Here is a 12,053-nt window from a genome sequence, read left to right as displayed (position 1 = left end):
GTTGCATACGAATATTCAATTTTCCCAGTACTACTTATTGTAGAGGGTGTCCTTTCCCCAATGTATGTTCTTGGTGCTTTTGTCAAAAATCAATTGACTGTAAAATACATGTTTGTTTGTTTGTTTTCTGGGCTCTCTAGTTTGTTACATTGTCTAGGTTTCTGATTTATAACAAAATTTTGTTTTGGTTACTATAGCCTTGTGATATATTTTAAAGTCAGATAGTATGGTGCCTTCAACTTTGTTCCTTATGTGCATAATCACTTTGACTATTCAGGCTCTTTTTTGGTCCCTTACACATTTTAGAATGATTTTTTTCTGCTTTATGAAAAATGACATTGGTATTTTAATAAGAATTGTACTGAATCTGTAAATTGCTTTAAGCAGTTGGTCATTTAACAATATTAATTCTTCTGATTCATTAGCATGGGATGTCTTTCCATTTGTTTATGTCATCTTTAATATCTTTCATCACTGTTTTTTTAGTTTTGCTTGTAGAGGTTTTTCACTTTCTTGGCTAAATTTTTTCTAAGGCATTTTATTTTATTTTATTTTCCTGAAGCTATTGTGGAATTTCCTTCTTGATTTCTTTCTCTATAGTTCACTATTGTTGTATAGAAATGCTACTGAATTTTGTATGTTGACTTTGTGTGCTCCAAATTTACTAAATTTGTTGAACAGATCTAAGACATGTTTTTTTTTAGTGGTGCCTTTAGGTTTTTCTAGGTACATGATCATGTCATCTGCAAAGAGAGACAATTTGACTTTCTCTTTTCAAATTTGGTTATCATGTATTTCTTTCTCTTGCCTGTTTGCTGTAACTAAAACTTCTAGTACTTGTGTTGAATAGGAGTTCTGAAAGTGAGCATCCTTGTCTTGTTCCAGTTCTTAGAAGAAACAATTTCAGCTTTCTCCTATTCAGTATCATGTTATCTGTGGGTTTGTCATATGTGGCCTTTATTATTTTGAGGTTTCTTCTATGCCTAGCTTTTTGAGAGTTTTGACTATGAAGGGATATTGAACTTTATCAAATATTTTTTCTGCACCTATTGAGATGATCATATGTCTTTTGTCTTTTGTTCTGTCAATGTGGTATATCATGGTTATTGATTTGCATATTTGAACCATCCTTGTATCTCTGGGATAAATCCCACTTGATCCTGATGTATTATTGCTTTGGTGTGCTGTTGTATTCAGTTTGCTAGTATTTTGTTAAGGATTTTTATGTCTATATTCATCAGTGATATTGGCCTGTAACTTTCTTTTTTTGTGTGTCCTGATCTTGTTTTGGTATCAGAGTGATACTGGTTTCATAAAATGAATTAGGGAGAATTCCCTCCTCTTCAAGTTTTTGGAAAAATTTGAGAAGAATTTGGATTAGTTCTTCTTTGTAAGTTTGGTAGAATTCAGCAGTGAAGCCATTTGGTTCTGAGCTTTTCTTTTTTTGGAAGAGTTTTTGTTACAAATTCAATTTTATCACTTGTTATTGGTCTATTCAGATTTTCGATTTCCTCCTGTTTCAATTTTATGTGTCCAGGAATTTATCCATTTCTTCTAGGTTTTCCAGATTGGTAGTGCATAGTTGTACATAACATTCTTGCCTACTAATTTTGAGTTTGATTTTTTTCTTGCTTTTCTAGTTTCTTGAGATACACTATACATTATTTGAAATCTTTCTACTTTTTTGATGTAGAAGTTTATTGCAATAAACTTCCCTCCACAGCTTTTGCTGTGTCCCATTGATTTTTGTGTGTTGTGTTTTGACTTTCATTTGTTCAATACATTTTTCTGATTTGTTCCATAATTTTCTTCCTTGGCCCAGTGGTCATTCAGGAGCATCTTGTTTAATTTCCATGTGTTTGCACAGTTTCCAGAGGGTTTTTTTGTTATTGATTTCTAGTTTTATTCCATTGTGATCTGAAAAAATACTTGATATAATTTAAATTTCAAAAATTTGCCAAGGCTTATTTTGTGTCTTACATATGATCTATCCTGAAGAATGTACCACGTGCTGATAAGAAAAATATGTATTCCATAGCTGTTGGATGAAATGTTCCACAAATGTCTGTTAGGTCCATTTAGCCTAAACAACTTAAATCTAATGTTTCTTTGTTAATTTTCTGTCTAGATGATCAGTCTAATGCTGAGAGTAGAGTGTGATCCTAGATTATGATTACATTGGAGTCTATTTATTTCTTTAGATATAATACTATTTGCTTTAAATATCTGGGTGTTCTGATGTTGGGTGTATATATATTTAAAATGTATATCTTGTTGAATTGATTCTTTTATCATTATATAATGACCTTCTTTATCTCTTTTAACCATTTTTGACTTAAAGTCTATTTTGTGTGGTATAAGTGTAGCTACTCCTGCTCATTTTTGGTTTCTGTTTACAAGACATATTTTTCTATTTCTTTACTTTCTTTTTTTTTGAAGAAAAATCTAACTTTATTGAACATAGGAGTAGATGGACTTTTAAATCAATTATTTTTTGCTTTGCGGTTATTACTTTTGTAAGCCATTTGATCAATGGCAAAACTTATTATTTGGTACTATACAAAGATGTGTGTCTATTTTTGTCAAGTTTAGAATTCATTTCTATTCTGTATTCATAATCAAATAGATTTAAAACATAGATAGAAACATCTGTGACTGGATTATTAGTGCATCGTAACACAGGGTATATACACTGCTGAAGCTGCAATAAGGGTTGGCTGATCCACAGCAACCTTCAAGCACAGGTACAGACTCAGGTTGCACTCTTATTCCTACACTGGTGGGAGTTAATGTAACAAGTGAATGCTTTACCCCCACCTCTTTGCTGAACAAAAATACATACAATGTAGCATTTTCATTGGGCAAGACTTGCCTTCTACATTTCACATGAGAATGCAATATAACCCTTTCTTCAACAAAATGACCAAAGGACTAATGAAGCCATCTTTGCAAGAAGGGTTCGATAAACATCTTTTATTGTCATAAATCCTCCAGTAGGAAATGGAGAATTCACTGCCCTTACTTAGAAAAAGGCTATGTAAATAGTTATCTTGTAAATTTGTATGTGCAGCTCACCAACATTCCCTTATTGGAAACATCAGTATTTCCACATCACAGTTCCCAAAAAGACTTCAAAGTCTCAAAATTCTGTGTCTCCTTTGGCTTGCTTCTCTCTCGACTGTACCCAGGCTTTATTAATGGTTCGCTTCATGTCATCATCTCCATCTTCATAAATTTTCTTTAGAACATGTGTCAGCCCCTCACTAGAATCTGTTTCAGTGTCATATGAAGGCTTTTATTTTTCTTTGCACTCTTTTTCTTTTCTTTTTGAGTTGGAGTCTCACTCGGTCGCCCAGACAGGAGTGCAGTGGCCGCTTCCGGCCACCACAGCCTCGCCTGCTGGGCTCCGGCGATCCTTCCGCCTCAGCCTTCCGAGTAGCGGGAATTACAGGCGCGCGCTACCACGCCCGGTTGATTTTTTGATTTATTGTAGAGATGAGGTCTCGCTGCCCAGGCGGGTCTCGAACCCGCGGGCTCAGGCAATCCACTCACCTCAGCCTCCCAAAGGCGTGGGATTATAGGCTGAGCCACCGAGTCCGGCTGTCTTTTTCAACCTTAGTCTGGTAGTCCCAACTAGTGTTCTTTGCTTTCTTTCTACATAAGATAAGAACTGTATCAGTCTTGACTTTTTTGGAACTGCCTTCCACAGAGATAGGCTTCAGGAGACTATTCACAATCGTGGAGTAACTCTTCCCATTGAGATTCTTTTTTTTTTTTTTTTTTTTTTTTTTTTGAGTTGGAGTCTCACTCTGTCGCCCAGACTGGAGTGCAGTGGCCGCTCCCGGCCACCGCAACCTCGACCTGCTGGACTCTGGCGATCCTTCCGCCTCAGCCTTCCAAGTAGCCGGAATTACAGGCGCGTGCTACCACGCCCAGCTGATTTTTTGATTTATTGTAGAGATGAGGTCTTGCTGCCCAGGCGGGTCTCGAACCCGCGGGCTCAGGCAATCCACTCACCTCAGCCTCCCAAAGGCGCGGGATTACAGGCTGAGCCACCGAGCCCGGCTCCCATTGAGATTCTTTACCAGAAGATCAAATGACCGCTCTGTGAAATGCACCTACACATTCTCAGTAGGAACCTGATGAACTCCAGTTAAGGTAATATAGAGTTTTCACAAACTTATCTGACTGATCCCATCCATAATTACTGATCTTCGCTGTGTATCCTGTTGTAATGGGAGCGACCACAGCAAGCTGGCTTTTCATTGTCAAGGATTTCTGCTTTCTGTGATTTCTGTTGTATCTTGTTCTTGATTTCTACCTCAATCTTGGATTTTTCAGCTGTGAGGGCATCACGTACTCTTTTCCTAGTGGCCTTTTCCAGCAATTCCTTTACCTCTTCCAGATCTTTCTGTAGCTCCTCTAGGGCCACAGCCACGGTTGGTGGCCAGGCCGCAGTCGCGCAGGAAACGCCCGACCGAGCACGCCATGCCCGAGCGCACTCCTGGCCGCGCGAGCCGCCGCGTCTGCAGTGCGCACACACCCGGACCGGCTTATTTCTTTACTTTCAGTCAATGTGTGTCTTTACACATGAAATTAGTTTCTTGTAGACAGCATGTTGTTGGGTCATTTTTTTCTTTTTTAAAAAAACTCCATTTAGCTAGTCTATATCTTTTATGTGTAAAATTTAACCCATTTATGCTCAAGGTTATTATTGATATGTGAGAATTTATTCCTGTCATTTTATTAATTGACTTCCGGTTGTTTTGTATATCTTTTGTTTCTTAGTGTTTCTTAATGTGATTTTGTGTTTTATGCCATTGCAATATTTGAGTCCATTTTCTTTCTTATTTGTGTTTGCTCTCCAAGTATGTATTTTAAACCTCTCATACATTTTGCTATTTTAGAAAGTAGAACCAATTTACACTCCTGTCGATATCAATTGGTAGAAGTGAAGAAAATGCCCCCTCACTGCCCTAGTACCAGCATGGAGTGTTAAAATTTAGATAGTCTTCTTTGTTTTGTAGATAAATACTGTTTTTTATCTATAACATTTTTTTCTTCTATCAAATATTTGACACTTATTATGGATGTGAAATATTTGAGCTTAGTAAAAGACACTATAGTTTAAGAGGCTTTCCTAATTTCTGTGTTAATTTTTTTTTTTTTTTCATTTTCTTCAAGGGATTCTGTTGATACTGAAGAAAATATTTTTTTCCCAGTCTGGCTATTTTGCATTCTCTAGACCTTTTAAAATCCTATATGCTTCACCTTTGATGTCTGTCTTCTTTAGTATTAATTTTTTTCTACTTTTTTTCTGACCTTGGTTACTTTAAACAGTTAATTTTACATTATGTTTGAGGGGGGAGCCCAAACTTGGTATATAGCATTTTAGCAAAAACTTGTCCTTGTTCTATCAAAGTCTTGGAAGCTTTCTTTATTTTTTAGAGCCACAGGTAATTGCTCTAAATTTAAGGACACTTTAACTCTAGATGTTTTGTCTCAAAATGTCCCCAGTCTCATCTTATTACACTCATATGACTTCTCTGAGTTGTGTGACCTTTGCTCTGCCTCACCACAACCCTAATGAGGGCACCAGGTAGAACTTTTCAAGCACAATTTTAAAAAGCCAGTCATTGAATACAAATAGAGGAAATTTCTATTCCTTTTTGTTATTCTTCCCTTTATAAGAAGAGGAGATTAGAACACAGACACACACAGAGGAAAGACTGCATTGGAAGCACAGGCGGAAGATGGCCACTTACAAACCTAAGAGAGAGGCCTCAGAGGAAATCAACCTTGCTGACACCTTAATCTTGGATTTCTGGCCTCCAGAATTCTGAGTAAATACATTTCTGTTGTTTCAGCTACCCAGTCTGTGGTACTTTATTATGGCAGCCCTAATAAACTAAGATCCTCTTATTAAGTGGAAACACAAACTAAGACTTAGCTAGGACAAAGCATGCATGCTCTTCTTTTCCATGGAAAAAGGAAACCAAAAGTAAAATTTCTCATCCAGAGAGATAATATCAGGAAAGATTTATAATGTGACTACACTGTTCCTCTTCTTTTTGAAAGTACCCATTCTAAAGTAATGAAAAGAAGATAAAAATTTTGAAAAAAAGTTCAGAAATTCTGATCTCAATATGAGGTTTTTATGTTTCGTGAAGCCTAGTCTCTGGAAAGTCTGTAATCACTAGAAATGTGTCTTTATTATGGTAAATCATAAGAGATTTATGCATTTCATCCCCAAATCTGAATTGAGAGAAGTATGATTTAGGTTAAATTCCTGGCTTTATCCACCAAACCCTGCAGTCCTTGAATTCTGAGCTAGACTAAAACTTCACAATACAAATATAACATGCTAGTTATCTGGTCCAGGTTATTGTGATGTGTAAAAGTCAATTTCATGAATCTGAAACCAAAGTACACTCAACTTTATTGGCCCTTCTATCTTTAGGTGAGGCAAGTTATTAATAAGCATCTTATCTTTCTTCAGTCAAAAGTTATGGCTTTTTCAACTAAAGAGGAAAAGCATACTTACTTTTAAATAAACACAACTAACTCTTACTGACAATAATCATGATGTTGTATACTTTCATAGTGCTGAACAATCTGCAGAGTGCTTTTAGTATGCCTGGATTTCTTTAGACCTCACGCTCCTGTATAAGAGGTATTATTTTCTCTGTTTTTTTTCCAGAGACAAAATGATTTTCTAAGATCACATGATTGGTTGGTTGCTTGGTTAGTTGGTAATTTTGCTAGAATTTTCCACAATTATATAGGAAGATAAGATATTTTATTTTCCCTTCTTTACAGTAATGGTCTGGAGTCCAAAAATGAAAAGGACAAACAACGTTTTTGGCAACCAACCTAGGATTACATCCAGTGGGGGCTGTTGCAATGGCAGCTCCATAGAGCGGTTGGAGCAGTGAGCTGCTAGGGTTTCAGGTTTTGAAACTCATGTAATTCAATGTATGGTTTTCACTCCCATATAATATAGACAACACTCAACGCAAGGATGGATGCTTGGGAAGAAGAAATGGCGGCATCACAAAACATTTCCTTTTTATAGAATTATATGAAGTAGAGTATTGCCTAATACAGCAATTTAATCAGTTTTCTAATTATCTTTGGTATTCATAAAATTCACAGAAAACTACCTAATGTTATGGAAATAACACTACATTGGACTTAGGTGGTCCAGAGAGAGCCCTTGGACTTCTAGAAAGAAGTCTAGATGATGCCGTGATCCAGATGAATGACTTGTTTCTAGGAGCAACAGAGTACAACATTGAACTTGAAGTACAAGGTGGACCCCCCAAACCCAGAATTTATTCATAAAAAATTGTGGGAATCTGCTGGTGGAGGGGGGCACACTTCATCAACAAGGGTGCCTGCATAACGAACATTTGTATACCTAACCCTGAATTGCACCCCATATCTTTAAAATAAAAAAAGTAAAAAAAAAATTGTGCATTTAGTCTTACATGTTTAAACTTCAGTAACCTTCAAAGTATCCTCCGTTGGATGCAATACACCTGTCGAGATGCTTTCCAACTGCTCGAAACAGGTTTTGAATTTGTCCATTTGGATGCCTTTTAGTGCTTCTGCAGTTTTCTGTTTCACCTCTTCCACATGGGCAAAACATTTCTCTTGGAGAAATTTTTCATCCAGGGAAATAAAAAACAGTCGCTTGGGGCGAGTTGAGGTGAATAAGGAGGTGGGGCACAGGAGTCATGCCGGTTTTGGTCAAAAACTGCTGAACACTCTGCATGATGTGGCAGGTGCATTGTGATAGTGAAAGACCCAGTCACCTGTTTGCCATAACTTGGGATGTTTCTTCTGCAGTGCAGCCTCTTACAACAATACTAGCTGGTAGGTACACTGATGCTGATGGATTCCTAGAATATTTACCTAACAGGGTGAAGCCTGTACTACAAAAGGACCACCTCCAAAAAATAATTCTGGATTTTTTTGGATCCCCTTCATAAGGCACATTCATTTCTAGATAATACATTCATTCTCTGAAGGGCAATTTCTGTCTCTGACAAAGAGAATGGAGGGAGTGGGAAGCTGGGAGGATCCACCTCAGACTCCCAGAGGCCCAGGCAATAACTCAATCAGAAACAGGTAAAGGCTGAGTTGAGAGGGTGCTGTCAATCACTGCTCAGTTAGATTGAATTGATGATGACTGTTGGCATGGCTTGCCTGGCAAACATTAGAGTTCTAAGAGAGGGGAAAAATAGACACACATACTCCTATATTCTCAAAATCAAGTTCATTTTGGCCACTTGCCTAGGACCCCAGAGAATCCCAGGAATGAGACCCCGCTTTACAATATTTAAAAAGATAGACTTCTGCTCAATGCACCAGCAGTTCTGCATGGGTGCTTCTATCACCAATTTACTTGATAAGAAACTTAATTACCAAGCAATGTGCTTCTTCTCTCTTGCCTAACCCATGGAAAAATTCGATTGGTTTTCAATTGCTCATTTTTGACTGAATCTGTCCAAGAAAATATTTTTACCCTTCAGTGAGCAGCAGGAAGAGAGCATTTGGGGATGAGGGATAAAGAGGAGTTAAAAATCATGGCAAGAGGAAACTCATGGGTGGAAATTACATGTAGCCATTCCTTGGGTCCATGCCAGTCATTACCTGTAAAGCTTCTGGGCAAAGTTGGTTTGTCCAGTTGTGGTTCCAACACATAGAAAATGCATTCTTAGGAAAGTATTCGTTTTCTTTACAGGCTTTTATACGATCTCAATGTCACCACCTGAGAGGCTTTGCCTATGTTATATATAGGAAGACTGAGCAAGCCTTCTAGACTGTTCTTCTCTTTTAACACAACCAAGTATTATTTTGACATTCAGATTAGCCAGATGAAACAGAAATGTTCATTTTCCTTTTTATAATTTGTTCTTGTCTTCCTGTTTCTAACAAGTCTTTGTCTTCTTAGTTACTCAGTCAAATCTTTCTGAATTGTTGAAAATGAGGCACATTAGACTGCAAGTCAGGATCCGAGTGTCTTTGACTGAGCGGACTCAGCTCTGCCATTAACTAGTGGTGTGATCCTGGGCGAGTCACTTATTTTTCCTGATCTTTAAAACAAAGAAATCGGGCAAGATAATCTCTAAGGCACCACAGGGCTCTGACAGCTTAGCTATCTCTGATGGAACTGCAGCTCGTCGACTGTCTCTAGGGCTTGTCTTTCTCCAGGGCCAGGATCCTTCTCACTGAAGGACAATCCTGCTGTCAACGAGGTCCTCTCCACTCCTCCATGGCTTCTGGTCCCTAGAAAGATTTTGCCAAACTAATTTTGTTCTATTCATTAATTAACAATATAAATATATACGTTTAAATTAACAACTCCTCCAAAAACAGTGAACCATTAATAATAAAATTTTATAATCACCATAAAACCATCCAGGGCATGGAAGATGGTGTAATAATTCACACCTAATTGCTTTCAACCTTGGGTCCACAAACACACTAGTTAGAGAAATGAATTCAGATACTGTAATTCATGCCAGGTCATGTTTTATTATTTAATTCATCCTTGATACTTAAAAAAAAAGCCTTTGGTGCTCAATTAATCTAAAAACTTACCATGCCACAAACTCCATGGAGAGTTCAAGAGGTTCCATATTTGCCTGTATTGCGAGCCCCTCAGATGGAAGTTCCATCTGAATCCTATAGCACAGAGATTCTTTTACTTAATAATAGAGACAATTTATGTAATATAAACAAGATGCCTAATTGCAATATTGGAGTTTTGAGAAAATTCTTTGTTGGGGGGGGACAAAGGGTGAGCAGTCCACAAGTGAGTAAAAATAGCAATTTACAAACTGAGCTATAGAACTGTAGCAAAATATTTAAGAGCACACACTCTGGAGGCAGACTGCCTGTGTTTAAATCTCGGCTCCACCATTTACTTGGTGTGTTTGACCTGGGTAAGTTACGTAACCTCTTCCCGAGCTTCAGTTTTCTCCTTTGTACAAGGAGATGATGATGGTACCAGGTTGTTAGGAGGATTATGTAAGTGTTTAGAAAAATACCTGGTACTAAGTAAGTGAAACATATATGTTATGTTATTAGTAGTGCTACCGGAGATCATGGCACCCTTCCTTGAAGTCTTGTAAAGTTACAAGGGAAACCCAAAAAAACCCGGAATTATTTTTTGGAAGGCAGGCCTTCAGTAGTATAGGCTTTCTCCTCTAGGTAAGTGTTCTAGGAACCCATCAGCATCAGTATACCAGCTAGCGTTGTTGTGAGAGGCTGCGTTCGGGTTTAGTGAATTTATTTTGAAGATTCTTTCTAGTGTGCCCATTTCATATTGGGTGATTTACAAGTATACCTGCCTACACTGTGCTGAGTAGCCAGCAGGTTTTGACCAAAAAAGGCATGACCCCCATGACCCGTCCTAACTATTCACCTGATCTCACTGTGAGTGATTTTTTTTTGTTGCCCTGGATAAAAAAAGGTCCTCAAAGGGAAATTTTTTGCCCATGTGGAAGTGGTGAAACAAAAAGTGGCAGAAACACTAATAGGCATCAAAATTGATGAATTTAAAGTCTGTTTTGAGCAGTGGAAAAAATGCCTCGATAGGTGTGTTGGGTCAAATGGAGAATACTTTGAAGGTGACCGAAGTTTAAACATGCAAGAAGAAATGAACCATTTTTTATGAATAAATTCTGGGTTTTTTGGGGTCTCCTTTCATATATAATGTGTTGTGTGCATGTAGCCCAAATCTTAATTATACGTGCAATGCTGCTTTTAAGATGTGTGAATCTACTCTGAGGCCTGTGTGCAAATTTAACAAAGTCAATTAATCTGGGAGATTTAAGATACACTGAGGAAGTTAGTATGAGTGAAGAAAATGACAGATAGAAAAGAAGAAGACTTGAGGGAGTTTTTGTGTATTTTGACAGTAAGTTAGTAGCCTTCAATAAATTTTTTTAAAACTCAACAATTAAGGTTTTTCTTCTTGAATCGTTAATGTGATAGGATTACTTCTGTTCAAGAATCCCTATTGAAGATACATAAGAATTTTAAAAAGGAATATACCATTCAAGGAAAAGGGGCACTTGTATTGGTTTTTACTGAGTGCAAATGTGCTGTGTGCTGTGTGAGGGTCTAATTCGGCTTTGCTCCTCTTCTGGGGTGTGTTTTTTACTCTGGTCTTCTGATATGGGAGTTCTGCCTCACAGTGTCTAGAGCTGTCAGCTGAACCAAGACCTACAGTAACTGAGAGTTTATCAAAACCAGAAAGGTAAATATATTTCTATAGGATTAGGTAGACCAACTCCCTTAGCAAATAATGAAAACAGAGAGGGCATCTGCTTGGCTTTTGTATCACACACTGTATGTTTCTTTCTGTCCATCAGCTTTTAGGCCCAATTAATTTATGTTAGTCATGCCTACCAGAAACCATTCTCAAGCAAGAGATCCTGCTTGCTTTCAACATGAAATGTAAATCAGAGGCTAGGATGAACCATAAGAGGAAAGCAACTCAGTAATACCAGCTAATGGAAAGATCAAGGTTCTAATCCCAGCTCCCCTACAAAAAGACATTTACTTGTTCTGTGTTTACTCATCTTTTAAATAAAGAGATTGGATTAGATGACCTCTGATATTGGTTCCACTCAGATATTCTACAAGTTCTATTGGCTTCAAGAATCTCAAAGTGGATCTGTTGACAGTGTCATGAAGTTAATGTGTTTGTGAATTTGGTTAGAGATGTAAGCACCTCTGTTTTTCAATGTACTATTGTTTTCTCATTATTTTGTATATTAATTAAGTATTCTTATTATCTTCCAGGCAATCTATTGGCAATGAGAATATAAATGTTAAAAAATACTTATGTCACTGTTCTCAAAACATATGTAATCATTAATTTTCCCAGTGAAAAGATTCTTAATCTGAGACTTGGGAAGCAAATTGAATATACACCTTTAGGCTAATAGAGAAAAAAGTCAGTTGTCTATTGATGGCATTTATTTGTTTGTAATAATATTTAGAATCATGTCATGTAAATAATGCTAATGTGGAAG

General features: G+C 37.3%; 1 pseudogene across 1 annotated transcript; it reads right to left on the bottom strand.

Annotated features, from left to right (window-relative positions):
• Positions 1 to 2,946: 2,946 nt before the first annotated feature.
• Positions 2,947 to 8,720, bottom strand: LOC103267903 (annotated as a pseudogene). The gene is made up of 4 exons (XR_002482390.1): positions 8,659 to 8,720; positions 4,057 to 4,526; positions 3,592 to 3,747; positions 2,947 to 3,323 (listed from the first exon to the last, which is right to left on the bottom strand). The product of XR_002482390.1 is annotated as a calcyclin-binding protein-like (transcript).
• Between the last annotated feature and the right edge of the window lie 3,333 nt (positions 8,721 to 12,053).

The sequence above is a fragment of the Carlito syrichta genome, unplaced genomic scaffold (assembly GCF_000164805.1).
Source record: "Carlito syrichta isolate Samal-C Ts95f unplaced genomic scaffold, Tarsius_syrichta-2.0.1 Scaffold308491, whole genome shotgun sequence".
In the NCBI taxonomy this organism is placed as follows: domain Eukaryota; kingdom Metazoa; phylum Chordata; class Mammalia; order Primates; family Tarsiidae; genus Carlito; species Carlito syrichta.
Note: the sequence above shows the minus strand (reverse complement) of the source record. Positions and strands in the feature narration are given on the sequence as shown.